Consider the following 17,982-nt stretch of genomic DNA (forward strand, 5'->3'; position numbering starts at 1 on the left):
CCAGCCCCAGCCCCCAGCCCCTGGGACCTCGAACCTGCTTCTGTCTCTCTGGATTCCCTGTTCTGGAAATGTCACGTGAAAGGAACCATACGGTGCGTGGTCTGGGTGCCTGGCTTCTGTCACTCAGCGTGATGGTGCTTTAGTGGCACGTCCATGGGATCATCCGTGGTGTGGCTCATCCGTGTCATGGCCTGTTTCGGCGCCTTGCTCCTGCTGTGGCTGAGATCCCACTGTATGGACAGGTCACACTGTGTTCATCGTTCATCAGTTGATGGACATCGGGGTTGTTCCCACCTTTTGGCCACAGTGAATGATGCTCACGTGCAAGTTTCTGTGAGACCACGTGGATTCACTGCAGCCCGGCAGTTCCTCAGGGGCTTCAACAGAGAGTTGCCGTATGACCATCAGTGGCTAAAAGGGATAAGAGCGGACACCCTCATCTTGTTCCTGACCTTAGGGGGATGAGCCCAGTGTTCAGCATGGAATGTGACCTTAGCTGTGGGTTTTCACAAATTGCCCCTCATCTGGTTGAAGTCCTAGTGTTTCTTTCTCACATCAGAGGCAAATGCATTGGGGTGGGTTCTCAGTTTCCTCTGGTTTGGACAATAAAAGGACCAAGAAAACAGAGTTCTTTGACCGCTAACGTGTGTAAAAAGAAAGTTTGTAAAAGCAAGAGTTAAAATGCTTCTCACAGTGTGGTCATCACGGCACACAGGACACTGGAATTATAGTGTGGGGTTGTCCCTGTGGTTTCCTTGCATGTCATGTGCTCTCAGCTCAGACAGGGACATCCAATTGACTTCTGACTTGGGGAATTTAAACTTTACACCACAGCTTTATTTAGATGACTTATGTATTGTATTTTCCATTTGTTTTGATTTAAAAGTTGTATAAAAATTGTTAGGGCTGGTTTTGATATAGAAAAATCATTATGACTGGTTTTGCTAAAAGTCCATACACCTTTGTGGTCTGGGGAGCGGTGAGTGCTGAAGCCAAAGGAATGTCTGCAGAAACAAACAAGGGGGTTCTCTCAGCTTCAGAGACTGATGAAGCAGGATGAAGTGGGCTCCTGGGCAGAGAGTACTTGGAGAGAGAACGGCTGCACAGTGCTCAAGCTGGGGCTGTGTGTACCACCGGCAGGATCACGCGCTGAGCCATGGGGGACTCAGCTGGGGCCATTAGAAACTCCGGGGCCTGCTCCACCCATTCTGACTGGCGCTGCCCTCAGGAAGCCATCTCTGCCTGAAACCCATTAGGGCCAGGGAGAGTTGTCTGGCTGGAAAGGAAGAAGACAGATGCTGGTGGTTTCTTTGTCTTTTGGTTGTTGTTTTAGAGACACTGGGAAGATCAGCGTAATTTTCCACTCTGCCCGTGTGTGGCTTTGCTCTTCTCCATGCCCATCTGTGGCTTGTTCTGCAGAAATCTTCTCTCCGGCTTTTTCTCTCTCACCCTTTCACATCGCAAGGCCCTCCACTTCTTCACTAATTTTCCTGCAGATGACGGAGCCCTGCAACCAGGAACCTGACTCTTCAGCTCAAATCTTGTTCGAAAGGGGGACTTCTCTGTGCCCCCGTTGTCGGCATGCTATGGTAGTGAATGGACGGCCCGTCCAGCTGGCCCCTCGTGAGACCCCGGCCATCTCATTCCACTGGGAGCCACGTCAGGAGGAAGGAGGGCTGGGAGGGGCGTCTGGCTGCATGGTGTGGGGCCTGCAGTGTGGCACACACAGCTTCAGCCAAACGGCTAGCCCTGTGCCTAGAACTAAGAAATAAAACTATAACATCAGATTTAAAAGTTCTCCGGGAACATTTGTCCTGCCCAAAATAGTAAGTTGTCATTTTTAAAAGAATAAAGCAGCTTTGGTAAGCCCCGTGGATGCACCTGACACAAGAGAATTGATGGTGCAGATGGATTTGGGCCCAAGGTGGTTTTCAACACCCAGGTGACGTCTAGGTGATTGGAAAGGGTGTCTGTTGGATTTGCACCTTTTTTCCCTGTGGAGGTTATTTTTATGCAGTTTTGTATGTGTTCCTCAGAACAAATTGGCCAAAAACATTAGCTTAAAGTGTGACTTGATTTTCAGTGTACATTTTTCAGATGTTCTAGGAAATGCATTCGCAGTTGAGGGGTCAAAGCAGGGGAAGATGGCTTCCTTGGCAATAACAAGCAAAGGCAAACTTATTTTTGTATCTGTAAAAGCTGGCCGCTCTTTAAGTGTAGTTCCAGCATCTAAAGTGGACACAGAACCTGTTCTTCGGGGCCTGTCACACCCTCACTGTCTATGTGAGAGTTTATCCCTCCTTGTGGATACTGGGGGCAGGAGCTGCCTTCATATACGCAGGCATCAGTTGCCACCCTTCAGGGAGGGCTGGGGACCAGTGGGCAAGTGGCTGCTGTTCCTCTGAGCATCTCATCAAAGGCAGGCCAGTTGGTCACAGGCATTTTGGGAGTGGGAGACAGAAGTTCAAGGTCAAAAACAGGTCGCAGTTGTAGAAGTGGGAGGGGCCCAGAGCACTGTGGGTGAGCAGCTGGGGAGCTTGGGGTGAGGCCCTGCTGGGCCCTACCCAGCTGTGTTGCTTCCCTGCTTTCTGCCTCAGTTTCTCGCATAACAAAAGCAGATGGCAAGATGAGGAGTTGAACATGAGGCGTGCCAGAGCTCTGAACTCTGCAAAGGGCTTCTCCACTGGAAATGTGTTGTGCGCTGCAGCCCTGGGTCTGATTGAAATGCAGGTTCTATCAGTGGGGCCAGGCTGCTTCCCTCCCAGGGACAGGTCTACCGGGCAGCCTTGGGCAGTGGATTTCTGAGGTGCTTCATCCAGCTGCCTGTCCCCACACATGCTCTGTGCAGGGGGAGAGGACATGAGGAAAGGGGAGCCGACGCCCATCAGGAAGACCAGGAGCTGGAAGCAGCTCCCAGCCAGGAAGGAGGGGAAGGGCCAGGTTCCAGGTTGGCAGCAGAGAGAAGCTCTTCCCTGAGCAGGAGGCAGGGGCACAGTTGCTGGTGAGGGAGACTGGGGAGGAGACCCTCCTTGTTGGGGAGGGGAGGCAGATCTGATCTGCTGAGTTTGGGGAAGGGCATGCCTACCGGGCTTTGGAAGTAGAGATGTAGGGTTGCTCCCTCCCTTTGAGACCTGTCTGTTACCAGCTGGCCGCAGCGCTGTGAGGAGATGAGGCCTTCTTGGGGGCTCACAGTGGCATGTCACCATGTCCCTGGTGGCCTGGGTGTTTAATGCACCCAAGCACACTGGGTCCCCCGGCGCCCAGAGCATGATGCCTGCCTTGGCATGTGTGGCATCAGGACCACAGCTTCCACAGACATCCCAGCTGGGGACATCAGCTGACTTGGCTGAGGGACCAGGGGACAGACACCACCTCTCCTATCCCCCAGGGGCGTGTGACCTGGGGTCACTGGCACGCTTGGTGGGCACACCAGTCTGTGTCAGGGTACGCAGGGCTTGTCAGTGGGTGTCGTTGCCACACAGACTGAGCCTTCAGGGTGGCGCCCCTTCCTGTCTCACCCCTGCAAGGCTGCTTCTCCAGTCGCAGCCCATGTTCTAATGTCGAGATCGCATATGAGATTCAGGCCTTCGAACAGCCTCACTGCAGGAGCCGCCTTCCAACCCGCTGGAAACGTGCGTGTGAGGCCAGGGTTCTTACCCTCAGCACTGCTGACGTTCTGGGCTGGACGTTTCTTTGCTGTGGAGCATCTGCACATGGAGAGCTATCGGTGCGCCTGGCCTCTGCCATCTAGATACCAGGAGCGTCCCCCCGACTTGTGCTAACTAGAATGTCTCCAGGCATCACCACAGGTCTGCTGGGGCAGAACCATGGGGCTAAGTTGTGACTGTCCCCTGTGGTGGACTCTGTTGTGATGAGGAGGGGCTGGGCCTGCAGGTGGATGTCTGCTCCCCGACAAAGCTTTATGAGGGGGACCCAAGAGCATGTGGTGCCTATGCCAAGCTCACTGGCGGGAACAGGGGGTCAGGCTCACTTCCTCCAGGGAGTAGCGAGCAGCCCTGCCATTCGCAGTGCCATAGAGACAGTTAAGCTTGAGAATGTGATTGCCGTTCTGAAAACACCCAGAGGCCACCATGTGCCCCAGCCCGCAGAAAACAAGGACCCCTGACACTGTCTGGGTTGGTCCTGGGAGGGCCCCCGTGATGCCTGGGGGGTGCACACCATGGAGCAGAGCCTCCTCCATGTAGCCTGGGAGCCTCAGTGAGGCCACAGTCCCAGGAAGAGCTCAGTACTGCATTCCCAGGTACGCCCCTCCCAGCTACGTGTCCTCACCTGCCGGCCCCAGCTGTGGCTGCCCACGCCCCGCCTGGCTCTCCTGCCAGGAACTTCCCAAGCAGAGGCCTCGGGTAGCAGGCACTCCTTGCCCCCTCTGCCACCTGGGCTGCTGAGGGAGTATCACCCGGAGTCAGCTCAGGACCCGGACACCCAGGCCCAGGTGAGCAGCTGACGCACCAGTGGCCATTCCCTTCCCAGGCCCTGGTTCACCCAGCCAGGCCTCTGTGCCACTTTTCCACAGGACATTCAGCTTCCCCTTTCCTCTCCTCTCTGCAGACCACTGAACTTTCGTTCTGAGGCACAATGGGGCGTTCCCGTCAGGCTCTGCCTCCCTAGACAGAGGCAAGACCAGCTGCAGCATAGCTCCCAGCAGCCGGGTGCCCCTGAGATGGGCCAGGCAGCTCACGGCGCCTTCATGTGGCTTCGGTTCTTTGACCATTGCATTCCTAACCAAAATATAAACTTCAGGACCATTCTGGATTTTGCACTACCCAAACCATTTGCTTTTGATAGTAATAGTGTCTTGGCAGAGTTCTTGCTCTTGGACTTCGTATGGTGATGGTGACCGCCATGCATGGAACCCATGGCATGGGCATCCGCCACTGTGCTTGTCACCAGAGGAGGAGGTGAAGTCGCTGCAGCGGCCAGGGGTGGCAGCGAGACCACACCATTGAGAAACCAGTGCTCCTGACAGCTTGCCTGCACCTCCCCTCTTGGCTCTGCAAGTCTTGGCATGGAACAGCTGATGTAACGTGGGCCCAGGCAGCAGGGGACCCTAAAGCAAGCCTCCTGAGTGGGGGGGTGCAGTGGCGTGTCACGGGGGACTCCCCTGTCCTGTTGGCCTTCTATGGTGGATTTGGGGACCAATGACCTGCTGAAGGCAGGACTCGCCCTGGCAAGGGAGCGGGCGTGGGTGGAAGGGCATGTTGCTGCAGTCTGGGGCATGTGAGCCCGGCTTCCAGAGATGAGCTCATCCTTCCTTCCTGGACCCTGAAGAAGTCTGAGGCTTCTTCACCGAGGCTCACCTGAGTGATTTCAGCGCCAGGGGGTTTACCAAGGAAAAATGTTCCCCTCCAGTTTGAAAACAAAACAAAAAACGGCTGCAGCCAGCCTTCAGGCCCTTCCTGTGAAGGCGCTGTGGTCCACAGCATGTGGGCTTGGCTGTGGGCACTGGGCTGGCTTCTGGTGCTCAGCAGCTGATGCGTCGGGAAGTCGGGGGGGCAGTNCTCTCCTGCCAGGAACTTCCCAAGCAGAGGCCTCGGGTAGCAGGCACTCCTTGCCCCTCTGCCACCTGGGCTGCTGAGGGAGTATCACCCGGAGTCAGCTCAGGACCCGGACACCCAGGCCCAGGTGAGCAGCTGACGCACCAGTGGCCATTCCCTTCCCAGGCCCTGGTTCACCCAGCCAGGCCTCTGTGCCACTTTTCCACAGGACATTCAGCTTCCCCTTTCCTCTCCTCTCTGCAGACCACTGAACTTTCGTTCTGAGGCACAATGGGGCGTTCCCGTCAGGCTCTGCCTCCCTAGACAGAGGCAAGACCAGCTGCAGCATAGCTCCCAGCAGCCGGGTGCCCCTGAGATGGGCCAGGCAGCTCACGGCGCCTTCATGTGGCTTCGGTTCTTTGACCATTGCATTCCTAACCAAAATATAAACTTCAGGACCATTCTGGATTTTGCACTACCCAAACCATTTGCTTTTGATAGTAATAGTGTCTTGGCAGAGTTCTTGCTCTTGGACTTCGTATGGTGATGGTGACCGCCATGCATGGAACCCATGGCATGGGCATCCGCCACTGTGCTTGTCACCAGAGGAGGAGGTGAAGTCGCTGCAGCGGCCAGGGGTGGCAGCGAGACCACACCATTGAGAAACCAGTGCTCCTGACAGCTTGCCTGCACCTCCCCTCTTGGCTCTGCAAGTCTTGGCATGGAACAGCTGATGTAACGTGGGCCCAGGCAGCAGGGGACCCTAAAGCAAGCCTCCTGAGTGGGGGGGTGCAGTGGCGTGTCACGGGGACTCCCCTGTCCTGTTGGCCTTCTATGGTGGATTTGGGGACCAATGACCTGCTGAAGGCAGGACTCGCCCTGGCAAGGGAGCGGGCGTGGGTGGAAGGGCATGTTGCTGCAGTCTGGGGCATGTGAGCCCGGCTTCCAGAGATGAGCTCATCCTTCCTTCCTGGACCCTGAAGAAGTCTGAGGCTTCTTCACCGAGGCTCACCTGAGTGATTTCAGCGCCAGGGGTTTACCAAGGAAAATGTTCCCCTCCAGTTTGAAAACAAAACAAAAAACGGCTGCAGCCAGCCTTCAGGCCCTTCCTGTGAAGGCGCTGTGGTCCACAGCATGTGGGCTTGGCTGTGGGCACTGGGCTGGCTTCTGGTGCTCAGCAGCTGATGCGTCGGGAAGTCGGGGGGGCAGTGAGTTCCCACTGGTGCTTTGTGACAGGCGCCTCCTCTTCATGGCCTCAGAAAAAAATGTGTGAAATGGGAAATTGTCGGTGGTGGTTAGTGCTCTCTCTGGGCTCTGGCGTGTTGTTCTCTGTCTCCCTGCAGGACGCCACCTGCCCAGTGAGTTCTTCTGCCTGTCTCCTGCTCTTCCTTCCTCACTCCCTCCCCAGAAGAGGAGCCACTGGCTTGAAACCTTCATGCTGTTTTGGGTGGACCTGCTCCTACACATGGCAGGAAGTGATGGGGCAGGGCAAAGAGAGGGGACCTTGCCATGCTGTCGGCATGTGTCCATCTGCCCCGATTTGTGGACATCTGTTTTCTGCCTCGTGTGTTCTGTAAAGACGCTTGTGCCGTGTGAAGGTGGCACTCCTTCAAACTCTGTGAGCTCCACCCTCCCATCCTGGCAGGAACCATCTGGGGTGAGAGCCGGCATTGCTAGGGAGACGGGGGGCTAGGACATGGTTTTACCAAAGTGCTGTGGTCGGAGGCATTCCTAAAGCAAAAATGACCAAAAAGCCAGGTTGGACACTGGAAATGGGCTTAAGGGAGGATGGCTGCAAGCTGGGATTCTCCAGGGATGCTCCTCTTTATGGGTTCTCAGCATTTAGGCACCGAAGGCTGAAGGATTCTCTCTTTCTTTTTTTTTTTTTTTTTGAGACGGGGTCTCGCTTTGTCACCCAAGCTGGGGGGCAGGGGCCGGATCTCCCCCCCTGCAAGCTCCGCCTCCCGGGTTTACGCCATTCTCCTGCCTCAGCCTCCTGCGTAGCTGGGACTACAGGCGCCCGCCACCTTGCCCGGCTAGTTTTTTGTATTTTAGTAGAGACGGGGTTTCACCGTGTTAGCCAGGATGGTCTCGATCTCCTGACCTCGTGATCCGCCCGTCTCGGCCTCCCAAAGTGCTGGGATGACAGGCATGAGCCGCCGCCCCGGCCTGGATTCTCCCTTTCTTGAGAGGAGACGCTGTTGCAAGGGCAGGTGCAGCCAGGAGCAGGAGTCGGCGGTGAAGGAGTGGGGCTCCCCTCAGCCCAGCAACAGCGAACACGGAGCTCGGAGGAGTCTGGCTGGAAGGCCCAGGTTTACAAAGCCTGGACCCAGAGGCATCTCCTTCAGGAGTCAGACCCGTTCTCTTCCTAGAGTGCAGCACTGACCCTACCGGGAGCTGGTGGTTGAGATTTTTATAGAGATCACTGCAGTGTTTCCAGTGATATCTCCACTGGGACAGACATGCGGATGCAATCCAGGTCTCCCCAGCTCACGTGTGCTGGGTTGGTCTTAGGAGCAAACCACAGCTGTATCTGGAAGAATCAAGCACAGAAAAAGTTTCTTGTCTAAGGCAATATATGATCTTGCTGGACCATAATTATCCCATGCCTCTGTGTGTGTGTGTGTGTGTGTGTGTGTGTGTGTGTGTGCGCCGCGCGTGCGCGCGCACACACCACACTCGCTTCCCATTTGACTGTGATATCTTGTGTGTGTGTGTGTGAGCTTCCCCATTTGGACCTGGCAATTTAATTTCATGCATGTGTGTTGGGTGAGTGTGCACGTATGAGCTTCCCCATTTGACTGCGACTTTTCAGTGTGTGTGTGTGTGTGGTTTTGCGCGGCATCGCTTCCCATCTTGGACTGTGATATACTCCTGTGTGTGTGTTGTGCTGTGCGTGTGCTTCCCATTTGGGCATTGATGATTATCTCCTGTGCATCTGTGTGTGGCTTCCCCATTTGGACTGTAATTTAATCCTGTGCTGTGCGTGTGTGTGTGTTTGCGCCGCTGTATATGTGTGTATGCTTTCGCCATTTGGGCTCCATTTATCCTGTGTGTGCATGTGTGTGTGCTTACCATTTATGCTGCAATCATCCCATGCGCGTGTGTGTGCACGCGTTCATGTCCATGATGTGTGTATGCGTGCTTCCCATCTGGACTGTGACTTATCCCGTGCGTGTGTGTGTCCTGTTTATTTTCTAAGGATTGTGAAGGGCTGTTTACATAGATCATGTTTTGCCTGTGGCCGCCGCGGCACCAGGGAGGAGCATTTTTCCACTTTAGTGAGCTGTTTACCCTGTTAGGAGCTCAGCCTTCTCCACAGCAGGCAACGAGAGGGGAGGCTTTCTTCAAGGCTGACTTGTATTTCCCTTCCAGTCCTCCACAGAAATGATTGCCTGCTCCGCCTTTCATAGCAAGCTGCGACCCTTCTCCCCACCCTGGCCAACATTAACTGTCGCCTGCCTTTCTCTTGAGGTTGAGAGACCTGAGTGGAGATGAGACTCAGGACCAACCGCTGTGTGGTGGCTCCGGGGCCTTTGTTCTGTTTGTAATGGTGACAGGAGTAGGAAGTATACATTGTAAGTTGGCACTTACTTAGGCATTAGGTCTGGAGTTGAAATAAAGAGGTACTGGTTTTGAAAAATAGGTATGTATTCGGAGTGTAAAGTAAATGTGGGATGCGTCCATCAGTCTTTTCATAGTGGGTTGAGTTATTTCAGGTAGAGACACAAGGAAAAACTTGATTAAAAGCACATGTGCATACTTTAAACCGGATCAAGTTACCTGCTCCAATTCCTACTTTATAATGTTATTCCTTCCTCTTTAATGTGCTTCTCTATACCACTGATACTTCTCAGGAAAAAATGTGAATTTCTGTTTCAAGATGTACCAGTTGCCCCCCACCCCCGCCTTTCTCTCTTCATCCTGGCTCTAGGAGCTCTCTCCTCCTCCACCACCTCTGGGTCATCTCCCACAGACCCTCTGGGTACAGCCAGCCTCTTCTCCCTTTTGGAAGTCACCTCCTCCAGGAAGCCCCTCAGAACTTGCCACGCTCTTACCAGCATGACATCCCAGCAGGCACTCACCTCCAATGTGACTGGAGCGGGTGGACATTTGGAGTTTTTGGATTTAGAGGTACCACCTGCAGAGTCTCAGAGAAACAAGCCTGAGAGTGTCTCTCAGAAAACACTAACATAAAACACAGCAGTCGTGCATCTAGGAAGTGACCACCCTGGATGCTCAGTGGCAGGTCTGTGTGGTTGTTCACTGTGGTGTTTTTTGTGATGGTGAACATTTGGCAAAAGCCCAAACACCTAACGTCCCTGCAGTGATGGAATGAGGATGTGCCCTGGCAGAGAACGTGACTCAGATACACTCAGCAAGAAAACAGTTACAAAACAGTGTGCGCAGTGCACTGAATTGATCACATCCCCCCAGGTTCTTATGTCGAAGTCCTAGCCCTCAGTATGACTGTATCTGGAGACAGGGTCTTTAGGGGGTGATGAAGGTTAAATAAGATCGTAAGGATGAAGCCCTGACCAATCAGATTGTGTCATAAGCAGAGGAGGAGGCACTAGAGATCTTGGTCTCCCTGCCACGTGGGGATACAGGAAGAAGGCAGCTGTCTGTCAGCCGGGAAGAGAGCCCTCCCCAGAAACTGACAAGCCGGACCTTGATATGGGACTTTCCAGCCTCCAGAACTGTGGGAAATAAATGTGCATAGTTTAAGCTGCGCCATCTGTGGTATTTTGTTATGGCAGCGGGAGCTAAGACACACATTATGTTCACACTTCTGCAGTAAAACAATTATTAAAGTGTTATGTGTTTCCTATCTAGCATGTGTTAGCTGCACTAAATAGTATGGGGAAGTGTGTACTAGACTGTTAGGAAGAAGGATTATGGGGCATTTTCTTTCTGCTTTGTTTAATCCATTTTCTCCAGTCTGTTTAGTCTTCTGATCCCAGCATGTGGGAGAAAGCCTGGCCTGTGTTGGGTGCTGTCCCTGAGCATTGGTTAGGAATGAACAGACAAATGCATGACAGATCATGTTTTTTTACAACGAACTTTTTTTTACTGGGGCAAAGGGGTCTGGGTTTTGGGAGGTTGTCCTCCTGCATCACCCAGTGCTGGAGTCAGAGCACCTGGGTCCTGCTGTTACCCCTGAGTGTGAACTAAATGTGGGCTGCATCCATCAGTCTTTTCTCAGTGCACTGAGTTCTTCCAAGTGGACATAGTGGAAAATGTGATTAAAAGCACTTGTGGGCAGGTGCGGTGGTTCATGCCTGTGATCCCAGCACTTTGGGAGGCTGAGGTGAGAGGATTGCTTGAGCCCAGGAGTTGTCTGTCACCCTGCTGTCACCTAGCAGCCTCCAGCCTCAGTTCCCCTCTCTGTCAAAGGAAGTTGTCATTGGCCTCAAGGTCTGGGAATACCAAGGAGGAAATAGGTGGGAAGGTTTTATGGAGCCTCTGGGACTTTCCTGAGGAGGTGGGAGTTCAGCCTCCATGTCAGCGGATACAGGACCTGGAAAGAACAGGCTTGGCTATGAACTTGCTGCAGTACAAAAGGTGAGGGATCTAGGCACTGCCTTGGGGTTTTATAGGAGCCCTGTGGGAGTGAGGGTGGTACATCCCATGTTATACATGTTAACACTGGGCTCAGAACTGGTCCGGGCAGTGGATGGTGGCTCTGGGATTGGGCAAAGCTTCCCTAACTCTACAGACTGACTGCCTTTCCCTGTATCCTGAAGCCACAAAGCCAAGGCAATTCGGGCATTCGTGACGTGTCGCGACCTGGAAACTGCCCCAGGACTCATAACGCAGTGGCTTCTGTGAGGCAGGAGCCTACACGCTTCGAAGGAGGCTCAGCAAACTTGCTGGGGAGCAGTTCCGGGGCCATCTCCAGCTGAGGAACCATTTCCTTGTGGCAGAGAAAAGTGTGTCTGAGTTTGCTTTATTTTTATTTTGAGGGGTTTTTAGGAAAGAGCCATTGTTTGAAGAAATTAATTTAACAGGAAAAAATCAACATCAGTGTTTGCTTCTTCCCCTTCCCAGGTGATGTCTCCCCAGGGTTTGCCCCTAAAGACGAAGTCTCGCTCTGTCACCCAGATTGGAGTGCAGTGGCACAATCGCGGCTCGCTGCAACCTCTGCCTCCCGGGTTCAAGTGATTCTCCTCCCTCAGCCTCCCAAGTAGCTGGGATTACAGGCACGCACCACCACGCCTGGCTAATTTTTGCATTTTTAGTAGAGATGAGGTCTCACCATGTTGGCCAAGCTGCTCTCAAACTTCTGACCTCAAATGATCCACTCACTTCGGCCTCCCAAAGTGCTGGGATTATAGGTGTGAGCCACTGCGCACGGCCGCGTTTGCCCCTTTCCAAGCAGGTTGGGTTGGTGTCCGGCCATGACCCCTGCCCTGGTCGTTCTGAGTCGTGTCTGTCCTCCATGACAAACTTTTTCTATAGCCCCAAGCAACATGCTTCCTAGTGTGCATCACACGCTCATGATGCTGGGAACCTAGTGGCTGAACATGATGGTAATTTCTTAAATAAGGACTTTCTACATTGGGTAGTTGGTTTGTTCTTTTTTTTTTTTTTTTTTTTTTTTTTTTTTTTTTTGAGACGAAGTCTCGCTCTGTCGCCCAGGCTGGAGTACAGTGGTGCGATCTCGGCTCCGCCTCCCGGGTTCACGGCATTCTCTTGCCTCAGCCTCCCCAGCAGCTGGGACTACAGGTGTCCGCCACCGCGCCCAGCTAATGTTTTGTATTTTTAGTAGAGACGGGGTTTCACCATGTTAGCCAGGATGGTCTCGATCGCCTGACTTTGTGATCCGCCCACCTCGGCCTCTGGTTTGTTCATTTTTATATCCTGCTGGTTCCAGACAACGTCTAATAATGCCTAATATTCAGGGCTCACTTCTCCAAGGCCAATGGAAATGTTCTCATAAGCCTGGCCCCAAGCATATGGTAACATTTATGTTTCTGTTTTTTTGTGCTTGTTTCTACCAGAGCAACAGATAATGTGATTTGCTACTTTACTTAGAATGGCACAGGGGTATGACTTTGAATTAGGCAATGATTTCTTAAATATAACAACAAAAGCACAAACAAAAAAGAAAAATTAGATAAATTGAACTTCATCAAATTAAAACCTGTTGTATGTCAATGGACACTATTGAGAAAACAGAAACCCCTCACAAAATGGACGAAAGCATTTGTAAGTTATGTTTCTTATAAGGGACTCTTACTCAGAATATATAAACAATACTCGTGTCAATAGAAAAGACAACCAAGCTGGGCATAGTGGCGCATGCCTGTACTCCCAGCACTTTGGGAGAGCGAGGCAGGCAGATCACTTGAGGTCAGGTTGGCAAAACCGTCTCTGCTAAAGATGCAAAAATTAGCCAGGCATGGTGGTGGGCACCTGTAATCCCAGCTACTTGGGAGGTTGAGGCACTCAGCCTCAGAAATGGCCTGAGCCTGGGAGGCAGAGGTTGCAGTGAACTGAAATCACCTCACTGCATTCCAACTTGGGCAATAGACTGAGACTTTGTCTCAAAAAAAAAAGACATACAACCCAACCCAATTGAAAATGGGCAAAGGATCTGAAGAGACATCTCTCCAAAAAAGATATACAAGTGGCCAATAAGCACAGGAATAGATGCTCAACATCATCAGTCATCAGGGAAATGCAAACCCAGACCACAGTGAGACACCACTTCACACCCACTGTGATGGCTGATAATGACAGACAGAAACAAGTATTGTCAAGAATGTGAAGAAATCATAACCCTCAGAACTGCTGGTGGGAATAGAAAATGTTTCAACCACTGTAGAAAACAGTCTGGCAGTTCCTCAAAAAGTTCAACATAGAGTTACCATATGACCCAGCAGTTCTACCCCTAGGTGTATATCTGGCAGAAAGGAAAACATATGTCCACACAAAAACTTGGTTCTGCTTCTCTGGAAAGCCCAGACTAAACATCCAAACCAAAAGAGCAACACGCTATCATTCTTCCCCCTTTATCAAATGTACATTTGATATAACATTTGTTAAATGTACATAAATGTTCACAACAACATTATTCACAGTAGCTCAAAACTAGAAACAACCCAAATTAAATTAATGGATGAATAAATGTGGTGTCTCAACACAGTGGAACACTGACCTCCTTATACAGTGTGGATGAACATTTAACTCATGATGCTACGTGAAAGAAAGCCAGACACAGGCCACGTGTTGTAAGATTCCATTTATATGAAGTGTCCAGGGCAGGAAAATCCATAGAGACAAAGTAATTAATGGTTGTCGGGCTGAGGAGAGGAAGGCATTGGGAGGTACGAACTTTTTTTTTAGGGTGATGGAAATGTTCTGTAATTAGTGGTAATGGTTCCACTATATTGTGAATATGCTAAAGCTACTGAGTTGTACACGTTAAAATGGTTAAAATGGTTAATTTTATGTGATGTAAATTTTCTCTGAAAATTTTTAAACAAAATGCGCAGGGAATGAGCATGGGCCAGTCATGTCGGCAACCAGGGGCCTGTTGCTGGACTGCCGTGGCGCCCCTGCTGGCTCCACGGGAACTGGGGGAGGGATGGGGCCTGGGTGCTCCTGTGTCCTCTTGCTTTCTGTTCCAGAGACTTCCCAGGAGGGTGGAAACCCCCACCCAGAGTGACCTCTCAAAAGGCAGCGCTGCCTGACCAGGGACGCTGCAGGAGGAGGGCTTGGAGGGAGGGCAGTGGGCATGGCAGAGTCTTCTTTCCTGAGGTGACCCCAGCTTGTTGGACAAGACGTAGCGAATGCTGACTACAGTAACCTAGGAGTGAGTTACGGCTTCAGGGATTTTCAATTATTATTTTACTTCCAGTTTTCTCTAGTGAGTACAAATTACTTGGGGTGGTTTTTTTTTTTTTTTTTTTTTTGAGACGGAGTCTCGCCCTGTCGCCCAGGCTGGAGTGCAGTGGCCGGATCTCAGCTCACTGCAAGCTCCGCCTCCCGGGTTCACAGAATTCTCCTGCCTCAGCCTCCCAAGTAGCTGGAATTACAGGCATGAGCCACTGCGCACGGCTGTGTTTGCCCCTTTCCAAGCAGGTTGAATTGGTGTCCCGCCACCACACCCGGCTAATTTTTTGTATTTTTAGTAGAGACGGGGTTTCACCGTGTTAGCCAGGATGGTCTTGATCTCCTGACCTCATGATTTGCCCACCTCTGCCTCCCACCGTGCTGGGATTACCGGTGTGAGCCACCGCACCCGGCCTTGGGGTGGTATTTTTAATAGAAATAATAGAGAACCAGGACCAACATGAGATGTTTCTTAAATACTTCCAATGAAAATTTAAACTCAAGTCTGCTCATTCCTTTCCCGTCTCTCCTCATGCGTCAGGGCCGGGAGTAGCCTCCTCTTCTTGCCCGCAGCCTTTTGCTGGGGGAAGGGTGTTGGCAGAACATTCCAGAGGCAAGTGCAGAGATTGGACCTGGCTACACTTGAGTCCACTGAGTCCAGAAACAGGACCCTAAAGTAAGATAAGAATTATGCACCATAGGGTTCCTTTTCCCCCATATTTGTGGAAATAAAATGTTGCTTAAAGTTCCAGAAAACACTTCTTAGATGGAAACTAGGACTTTGTGTGTGTGGTGTTTTCGTTGGTTGACGCTGTCCCTTACTGCAAGGGTGCAGGGCCCACCTGGGCAGCACTGTGTGTGTTGCTCAGGCCCTGGCCTCTGGCACATGCCCTGCAGGCTGCCTGTTGCAGCACATACGGGTCCTGGGGCAGGCACTGTCACCTCCCTCATCAGAACATGCTGGTCGCCTCCAACCATGGTGTGTCCTTGGTGACTGAGAGCCGACAGTCCTAGTCTTGGTGGAAAATAGATTTGCTCTGGCAGATGGGGGTAGACGGTGTTCTTGAGCTGTTCGGTGCTGGGGATCATGGCCAGGTGAGCCCGGAAGAATCCCAAGAATGCATGCTGCAGACCAGGCCTGTGGAGGTGCCCCAAGGAGACAGGTCTTGGCGTTTGAAGACAGAGTTTTGTGGAAAAGATAAAACTGCCGATGAGTTCTGAGACTAGTACACAACACGCTTTGTTTTCACCTAATGTGGCACACTTTTCAAATGTTGACATTTATGTTGTCTTTAAAAAAGAAATATTGTTCTGGCATGTGTTTTGACCCAGTGGTGTAGTTCTTCTGTGGTATTTTTTATATGTGTCTACATGCTGTTTAATTATGGGGAGGGAATTTGGTGTTAACTACCCTTGGACAAGCTGGGACTGGACAAGGCTCTAATAGGCTGTGCTGATCTGGCAGCTGAAGTCTCCGGCGTGGCGCGTCCTGATGGCGTCATTGAGAGACTGCGACGTACTCTCCCCTCCGGCTTCCTCCCTCCTTCCTTCCTTTCTTTATTGATTTGTTACCATTTAAGCTGGCAGCTGCTTTGCCCGTGAGCAGGCAAGGCCATGGCGTTTGGCCTGGGCAGTTCACCAGGTGACCATGGTCCTCGCAGTCGCTCGTCTCCTGAAATAAAGTGTGGCAGATGCGTGAGGTCTGACTACTCCTCTCCATGGTGACTTAAAACCGAGTCGTTGATCCTGAGAGGGAAAGAAAGAGGTTGTATCTCTCACTTTAGGTGACGAAAAGTTGAATCGGAAGCAGTGAAGCGAGTGGTTTGAGAACGAGGAACAGCGGGAGCCAGGAGACTGGGGAAGATCAGGAATTGGGGTGGGTGTGGCTGTGAAGTGGACCACACGCTCTGGCGCCCGAGGGCACCATCTCCCGTCCAGGCCTGATGTATCAGATTCTAAAGAACACTCAGAGGAACCGCTGAGGAGGGGTGTGTCCTGGTGGAGCGCCTTGAGGCAGAGGGCTCCCCGCAGTCCTTCTGTAGCCCTGTGCTGCCAAGGGAGGCAAAGCAGTGCTGCTGTGGCTACATTTTGGCATCTGTCTGGTGCTTCCCTTCTTGAGCACTCGCAGGAATCAAGTGCAACGTTGAGCGCGGGCCTGGTGCGTTCTCCAAATGACCGTGAGTTGTTAACTCTGCAGCTGCCACCATGAAGACGATTGGGCACCCCATGCGTCTGGCCAGGCTAGCAGAGAGGCGTGGGCAGAGGGTGTGTCTCAGGACCATGGTTACCTCCTCCCAGGCCCAAGCCCTCAGGCACACGCCGCCACCTTCCTGTGCGACCGACCTGAGCGTGAAGGCGACGTCTTCCTGTTTCTCTCCCTTCCCCAGAGTGCAGTTGGACAGGCTCCCTCCAGAAGGACCCTGGAAGCCTTTGGAAGAGGCATCTTCACCAGTTTCCACCCTTCCTCGCCGGAGAGTCAGGATAGTTTTAATTCAGGTCAAACCCTTATGTGACAGAAGGGGTTGTTTGTAAGAAAATATTTATTAGAAAATCTTTAGTTTGAGAACTTGGAACCATGAGAGCTTCATAAGACCAGATTCCAATTCCCCCTCTTGTTACAGATACTTCAAAATAGAAATGGAAGAAGAAAATATAATTTGACAGCTCGATGTGGTGATTCACGTCTGTAATCCTAGCTACTCAGGAGGTTGAAGCATGAGAATTGCTTGAACCCGGGAGGTGGAGACTGCAGTGAGCCGAGATTGTGCCACTGCACCCCAGCCTGGGTGACAGTCTCCAAAAAAAAATTTAAACACACACACACACACACACACATACACACACAAAATTTGAAAACAGGATATGAGGAGAGAGGGTGGTTAGACAGTTGCCTAAAAAATGTGACTCCTTGAATTGTTTACTTTGTGGAAAATACCAGATTTAACATATTGCTTGAAAAAGAAGCAGTGACAATTTTTTTCTTGTAAAAAGGTATTTTAGAAATCAAAGTTGGAATTTTAGAAATGGGGTATTCTTTTTTTTTTTGAGACGAAGGCTTGCTTTGTCGCCCAGGCTGGAGGGCGGTGGCCGGTACTCCCTTAACTTGAATCGCCGCCTTCCAGGTTCATGCCATTCTCCTGCCTCAGCCTCCCAAGTAGCTGGGACTACAGGCGCCGCCACCTCGCCCGGCTAGTTTTTTGTATTTTTAGTAGAGACGGGGTTTCACCGTGTTAGCCAGGAGGGTCTCGATCTGACCTCGTGATCCGCCCGTCTCAGCCTCCCAAAGTGCTGGGATTACAGGCTTGAGCCACCGCGCCCGGCCTGGGGTATTCTTTAAAACAAATTTTATTTCTAAGAAAGTTTGGAATTTTTTCACTAATGAAGTCCATATGCAATGGTTCATATTTAAAGAGATGGAGAAATGGATTGTTGTCTGAAATTCAGTCACCTCATCCCCATGCCAGGGTGAGTGGTCAGCTGCAGTGTGAGCAGGTGCATGCGGGCAGTACTCCTTCCTGCACCTCCCACTGCAGGCAGGCAGGTTGTGTGTTTTCTCACCCCAGCCACAGCTCACTGGAAGCAGGCAGGCTGGCTGGAACCAAACGCGCCCTGGGCCCTTGGATGCTGGGAAGGGGGTTTGGGTGCA

The 17,982-nt window shown here is 51.8% G+C and overlaps 1 protein-coding gene and 1 long non-coding RNA gene across 3 annotated transcripts in view; one reads left to right on the forward strand and one right to left on the reverse strand.

Annotated features, from left to right (window-relative positions):
- Positions 1-17,982, forward strand: part of PARD6G (par-6 family cell polarity regulator gamma) — a 104,821-nt gene that overhangs the window by 76,258 nt on the left and 10,581 nt on the right. The window lies entirely within an intron of this gene.
- The window catches only part of LOC108522984 (uncharacterized), a 34,103-nt gene continuing 23,801 nt past the window's right edge, over positions 7,681-17,982 (reverse strand). The window contains exons 2-3 of the long non-coding RNA XR_001883660.1: positions 9,581-9,636; positions 7,681-8,028 (exon numbers count right to left, since the gene is read on the reverse strand). This is a non-coding gene — a long non-coding RNA (uncharacterized LOC108522984). The remainder of the gene's footprint in view (positions 8,029-9,580; positions 9,637-17,982) is intronic.

Source organism: Rhinopithecus bieti, unplaced genomic scaffold (assembly GCF_001698545.2).
Source record: "Rhinopithecus bieti isolate Rb0 unplaced genomic scaffold, ASM169854v2 scaffold_69716, whole genome shotgun sequence".
Taxonomy (NCBI): domain Eukaryota; kingdom Metazoa; phylum Chordata; class Mammalia; order Primates; family Cercopithecidae; genus Rhinopithecus; species Rhinopithecus bieti.